Source organism: Orcinus orca, chromosome 1 (genome assembly GCF_937001465.1).
Source record: "Orcinus orca chromosome 1, mOrcOrc1.1, whole genome shotgun sequence".
NCBI classification, from domain to species: domain Eukaryota; kingdom Metazoa; phylum Chordata; class Mammalia; order Artiodactyla; family Delphinidae; genus Orcinus; species Orcinus orca.
The window spans coordinates 197,516,011-197,523,254 of record NC_064559.1 but is presented as its reverse complement, the minus strand read 5'-3'; positions in this window follow the sequence as shown (position 1 = coordinate 197,523,254).

Sequence of the window (7,244 nt, the reverse complement as noted above, 5' to 3'; positions counted from 1 at the left end):
TTTATTCCTCTGGGCCCCTCTCTGGGGAGGGGTATGGGTGTGTCCCTTGACTGAAGGCCACACCCCCAGGCTCCTCTCCTCACTCCCCGCCCCGCCCTCCCCGCCCCCCGACTTTCCAGGCATGCAGATGGTAACAACTACCCCACCATTACAAATTCCTTGAGATTTCCCTACACCTGCCCACATCTTTGCTGAAAGTCCTTTTATTAAAGTCTCCTTGAGTTACAGTTCGAAGGGGCTACCTATTTTCTGTCAGGACTTTGACTGATACACACTCTGATCAATCAGTCTCACTCCCAGAACTTCGCCCCATGGCTCTTCCTAAGGTCACCAAGGATAACCATATTGCTGGTCCAATGGCTAATACTCACCTTAGGGGACCTATCGCAGCATTTAACACGCTGACCCTTCCACCTCCTCGGCCCATTTTCTTTACTTGGCTTCTACCACCTTCTCCTGGTTTCCTCCCCAGCCACTCCTTCTCATCTTCCTTCCCAGCTTCCCTTCTCCACACTCACTCCCTTGGTGATGCCATCAACTCCCACGGCTTTTCAGTACCATCTGTTGGCTAATGACTGTCAAGTTCATACCTGAAGCTCAGGTATGCACTTCTGTAAATGGAGATGCCTTTATTCACCTGCCTACTCAACACCCCCACGTGGATGTGTAACAGGCATCTCAAAGTCAACATGACCAAGAGTGAACTCCTGACCTGTCCCCAGAGCACTGCTTCACTCTGTCTTTCCCTTCTCATTCCATGGGATTTCTACTGCTTAGGCTGAAAACCCTGGAGTCACCCTTGACCCCTCACACCCCTTATCCAATTGTTTCTGCTTTCAAATTATATCCAGAAACTGACCACTTCTCACCTCCTCCATGGTTCCTGCCTTGTCTGAGCCGCCGCCATCTTGCCACCTGTATGACACCCTCACCTGTATGACTCCCTCACCTGTATGACTGCTTCTGCCTTTGCTTCCTACAGTCTCTTCTCAACACACTGGCCAGAGTGATCACTTTATGTGCAAGTCACATCATCTCACTTTGTCTCAGAATAAGACAAAGTCTCACGGTGGGAGACAGGGTCCCACATGGTCCAACGCCCTGTTTCCAATCCCTGTTATGCTGTCTTGCTCAGTGTGCTCCAGACACCCTTGTCTTCTGGCTGGTCCTCCAACATGCCAGGCTCACCCTTGCTCTGGGGCCTCGGCCCTGGTTTGTCTCTCTGCCTGGCAGGCTCTTCCCCCAGATGTCTGTTTGCTTGACACCCTCACGTCCTTCAATTTTTTTTTCAAATGTCACTTTCTCAGTGAATCCCCCTCCGACCCTATTTACAGTTACAACTCCTCCCCCATCCCATTCCTCTTAATCAGATGTACTTTTTCTATATTCATAACATTTGTCACCTTCCAATATACTATATAATTTACTTTTTTAAAAAAAATTCTAGGGGCTTCCCTGGTGGTGCAGTGGTTGAGAGTCCGCCTGCCGATGCAGGGGACACGGGTTCGTGCCCTGGTCCGGGAAGATCGCACATGCCGCAGAGCGGCTGGGCCCGTGAGCCATGACTGCTGAGCCTGTGCGTCCGGAGCCTGTGCTCCGCAACAGGAGAGGCCCGTGTACCGCAAAAAAAAAAAAAAAAAAAAAAATTCTAGATATTTTTTATTAGTGCTTAAAATTTTTTTCAAGCTACATAACTTTTATTTATCATCAGCATCTTTTCCATCTTCTCTTCCTTCTATATAATTTACTTTTAATTATGTTTACAGTCATTGACTGTCTCCCCCCTCCTCCTCCCTGCCCCCCACCATCCCAGAGCAGGAACCTTGGCCAGACATCTGTTTTATCTGGTGTGATCTGTGCACTTGAACAGTGCTGGAACATAGCAAATGCTTAACAAATGTTTATTAAATGACTGTATAAAGAATCTAATAGGTCTAATTCTATGCCTGATAAACAGAGGTTATTCTTCCTAGTCAAGTGTGTGTGGGATGCAAACAAAAACTGACCACGTGTTAGGTCTCAAAGAAAACATCAATTAATTTAAACAAAAAAGGTAGAAATAGTACAGACTTGGTCTACAACACAATAAGAAGCAATAATAACTAACAAAAGAAGAAAGAAAAGCCTCTATCACTGGGAAAGGGAATTCTTCTAAATGACTCTCATATATATGAAGACATTTTTAATATTGTAGAATAATGAAAACAGCATTTCATGGTTACAGGTTATAGATTAAACCATACACAGAAAATTGATAGTCAAATGCATTCATAAGCGAGGAAGAATGAAATGAATAAATTAAGCATTCAATGCAAGAAGTTAGAAAAAGAATGACAAAATACACAGAAAGGAGTGTAGGAAGGAAACAAGACAGATAAGAACAGATTGTAATAAGTAAAAAAAGAGAAAAATAGCAGAACTGACAAGTCAAAGAGCTGATTCAAGAGGGGAAAATACCTAATAATATAATCTACGAGTCTGATAAAAAAAAATGGAGACAGAGCCAGCGTACAAAATCAGAAGTGTGACAAAGAAATAACTACGGATATAGCAGCGATAGGTACATTTTTTCTGCCCCTCTCCTAGGGTTGGGGGGTGGGCACCTTTTCCCCAAAGACCAGTCACCACTGAACCACAGCTGAAGCACTGAGAAGAGGTTCTCCAGCTTCTCAGGGGACATTTGCAACACTGGGTGGATTTCCCGACGCCCCTTGCAGGTAGCTGTGCCTGGCTTCTCCACATTGAGCACCAAACCTGCCCCCTGCCTTGCTGTTTCTTCCATGGTCACCATCGGTCTCATTCTGGTCTCGAATAAGGGTTCAAATGTGAAGTCTTCTCCTTAAGGTCTCAGGGAGGCTTCCTGTCTCCCAGGACAACTGAGCAGGTTCCTTAAGTCCCCCAGAGATGTCATTGGATTTCTGCCTTGGGTGTTGCCTCTCCCCTTTGCCACCAGACAGGGTCCGTCTGTCTGCCACTGCCTCCTTGTCCGTGAGTCCGTGGGCAGTTAGGGGTCCTCTCTAGCCAGGCTTGGAGTTTGCCTGCTATCCGGCCCTGGTTGTTTCTGTCTTGGGACTGGGTAGATTACCCCCAGTTCTTTGACCAGGTGATGGAGCATGAATGAACTGGTCTGTGTGCTGTGGAGGAGAGGCAGCACCTGGGGTGGGGAACACAGTGAAATTCACCACCCCCAACCTTGGGGGTGTTGGGGAATCTGCTTAGTAGTCCTGGGAATCAGGAAGTCCTTCCTCAGCCCTTAAGACAGAGGACTCAGAATTTGAGCCCATGTTCGAGACTAGAATGAGGCCAACAGCGATAGCAGAAGAGGAAGCAGAGCAGGGGTGGGGTCAGCGTCCAGCTGAACTTTGTCCAGTGGCAGGGTGATGGGTCAGTCTACCACCAGCCACGGTGATGCTGCTTCCACAGTTCTCTGCAAGGCCCCGTCTCCGAGCTGCCCATCCAGGAGCCCGCCGGGGTGCCAACACCACCTCCCCTCACACATGTTATTTGGGGTGGCAGTCGGCAGGCACTGAGCCATTGGGAATTGGCCTTCTGTTCAACTGCCTAAGGCCGGCTCTAGCTCCAGCTGCCAGTCAAGTGCAGGGACCTCCCACCTCCTTCCTGGTCCTTGAGGCTAACCATTACCTACCTTTGTTTATCAGTCCCTGTTTCCTGTAACTGCTGGAAAATGGGTGGCTTAAAATAGCACACTTTATTCTCCTATAGCTCAGGAGGTCAGAGGTCCAAAGTCAGTTTCACTGCATAGAAATCAAGGTGTAGGCAGGGCTGTGTTCTCTCTAGAGGCTGTAGGGGAGGGTCTGTTTCCTTGCCTTTCCAGCTTCTAAAGCTGCATTCCTTGGCTTGTGGCCCCTTCCTCCATCTGCAAAGCCAACAGCGCGATATCTTGCTTCAGTAGTCACTTTGCTTTTCTCTTCTTTGGTAAAATTCCCCTTTGCCTTCGTCTTATAATAAAGGATACTTCCTGATTACCTGTAGAGCCTCCCCTGCCTAATCCAGGGTAATATCCCCATCTCAAATTCCTTCTTTTAATTACTTCTGCAAAGTCCCTTTGGCCACCTAAGGTAACAGTCACAGGTTCCAGGGATTAGGACCCTGATATCTTTGGGATATTCACCCTACCACAGTTTCCATCACTGTGACTTCTCACAAGGGTGTTCAGCTGTTGAGGCAAGTTTTTCTTGCCCTGACACGTGCCCTAATCTCCCACGAGCCCCAAGGTGTCCAAATGTGGGGTGCCCAGTGCAAGCTGTGCTGCTGGTCCTTTTCTTGTCCTGGGCTGTTCACCCAGAGCCCCTGTGTGGGTGGAGTCTGATCCCACACTGGCTAAGGTCCTGGCACCAGCTCGGTCATATCGCACTCATGAACCTCTTCCTCCAGGCTGCCTGCTGCACAGGCCCCCTGCCTCCCTTGAAATCCTTCAGGGACCTTCCCTTGAGTAGGGCTGGGCATTATCCTGCCCCATCAATTCCGACCTAAAGGAGGAGTCCCTGCTCCTGGTTGAAGTGTCTGTTCCGCAGTCTTCCCCTGCCCCAGTGGCTCTACTGCTATCACCACCCCTGGCCCTCTGCTGCCCCTGGCCCCTGAGAAGGCATTCCGACTCGCTGAAAGCCACGCGGGGTCCTCACCTGCTCAGTTTGCATGCCTCGTGGTGGAGGTCAGCACAATGCACATGCACCTCTCGTGTCTGAGGCTGGGGAGACTCACTCCGGATACCATCTCGGGAGAGCAGCAATGATGTTTATATATCTCACAGTGAAACATCTATGAGATAAATAAATCTCTCTCATCCTACCGCTCATGTCTTTCCATAATATGACATATCTGTTGTGTCAAATATCCCCTCCCCATAAAGGCTGAGGGTGAGGAGGAAAGAGAAGGGGGTCTTAGAAGCCCAGCGTCTGTCAACCACCCTCTGCGGGCTCCAACTGCTTTAGTGCTGCTCCACCCACAGGGCAGAAGTGGTATTGCATCTAATTCTCACAAAGAGTCCAGGAGGTAGTATTGTCCTTTTCAGATAAGAAAGCTGAGTCTTAGAGAAATTAAGTAACTTGCTCTGGATGGCACAGCTGGTAAGTGGCAGCCAGAATTTGAGAAGTATACTTGTTCTTTTTACCACAATGTGCAGCTTTTGTGAAGTGAGAATATGTGGGGTTGAAAGACATAAAGATACTACAGCAAAATGGCCACAGTCCTAGAGGACAAAACTCTCTCTTTCTGGAAGGGAGGGAAGAGAGAGACCCTCAGGGGTTCAGAGAACTGACAGGGGCTCATCCTGAGACCCTTACCTCCCAGCCCTTATCAAAGGGTTCCCTTAGGGTCCCAATCATTTTGTTTGAGGTAGGTCTCTTTCAACCGCAAATGACAGCAAACACAACTGAGACTGCCTTAGGCCATAAAAGAGCCTATATAGACTTGAGTATCCAGAAAAACTCCAGTCTCTCCCCATCTTTAGCACTCCTTTTTTTCTGTGTTGTTTTATTCTCCATCTCTGAGAGGTGGCAAGCTGGCTGCCAGCAGCTGTTGGTCTACACCCTCCAGGTTCAAATCCACAGAGGGAGCTCCTTCCAAACCCTTGGAACAAAAGTCTGGGTCTGACCATCACTGGCCCGGATTGGCTCACTGCCCAACCCCCGGAACCAATCACAGGAGCCAGGAGAAGGGATTGGCTGATGGGCTCAGGCTTTTGATTTCATGGGGGTGGAGCCCATGAAGCAGTAGGTGGGAGGGTGGGTTTATTTGTTTTTCTAATTCCCTTAGATGAGATTTAGGTTGTTTATTTGAGATTTTTCTTGTTTCTTGAGGTAGGCCTGTATTGCTATAAACTTTCCTCTTAGCTTTTGCTACGTCCCATAGATTTTAGAAAGTTATGTCTTTATTTTCATTTGTCTCAAGGGATTTTCTGATTTCCTCTTTGATTTTTTGTTGACCCATTGGTTTTGGTTTTTTTTTTTTTTTTAATTTGTGTTGGATCTTCGTTTCTGTGCGAGGGCTTTCTCTAGTTGTGGCAAGTGGGGGCCACTCTTCATCGCGGTGCTCGGGCCTCTCACTATCGCGGCCTCTCTTGTTGCGGAGCACAGGCTCCAGACGCGCAGGCTCAGTAGTTGTGGCTCACGGGCCTAGCTGCTCTGCGGCATGTGGGATCTTCCCAGACCAGGGCTCGAACCCGTGTCCCCTGCATTAGCAGGCAGATTCTCAACCACTGCGCCACCAGGGAAGCCCCGACCCATTGGTGTTTTAATAGCATGTTGTTTAGTCTCCACATGTTTGTGTTCTTTCCATTTTTCTTCCTCGTAATTGATTTCTAGTTTTATACCATTTTGGTCAGAAAAGATGCTTGATATAATTTCAATCTTCTTAAATTTATTGAGACCTGTTTTGTGGCCTAGTACGTGATCTATCCTGGAGAAAGTTCTATGTGCGCTTGTAAAGAATGTGTATTCTGCTGTTTGTGGGTGGAATGTTTTATAGATGTCTGTTAAGTCCATCTAATCTAATGTGTCACTTAAAGTTACCATTTCCTTATTGAGTTTCCGTATGGATTATCTTTCCACTGATGTAATTGGGGTGCTAAAGTTCCCTAATATTATTGTATTATTGTCGATTTCTCCCTTTATGTCTGTTAATATTTGTTTTATATATTTAGGTGCTCCTGTATTAGGTGCATATATGTTTATAAATGTTATATCTTCTTCTTGGATTGACCCCTTTATCATTATATAATATCCTTCTTTGTCTTTTGTTATAGACCTGTTTTAAAGTCTACTTTGTGTGATATGAATATTGCTACCCCAGCTTTCTATATATATGGACTATCTTTTTCTATCCATTCACTTTCAGTCTGTTTGTGTCTTCAGCTCTAAAGTGAGTCTCTTTTAGGCAGCATTTAGGTAGGTCTTGTTATTTTATCCAGTCAGCTACCCCCTGTCTTTTGATTGGAGCATTTAGTCCATTGACATTTTATTTTAACATTTAAAACTTTTATTGATGGGTCTGGCCTCTGAATATTTGTAGAGCTTCTTGTTCACCATGTAGAGCACATGTGTATTATCAAGACCTTCCATGTATTACCCACTTCCTGCTCTTACAGTCTGAATAGTATGATGTCCTTGATATAGTTGACCAGTGTGATGTCCTGCAGGATGTACAGATAGTTCAGTTCTCTTCAGTCTATCTTATGATGGCAGGTGAAAGTACTAAAATAGCCCTCAAATAATGTATATTATTGT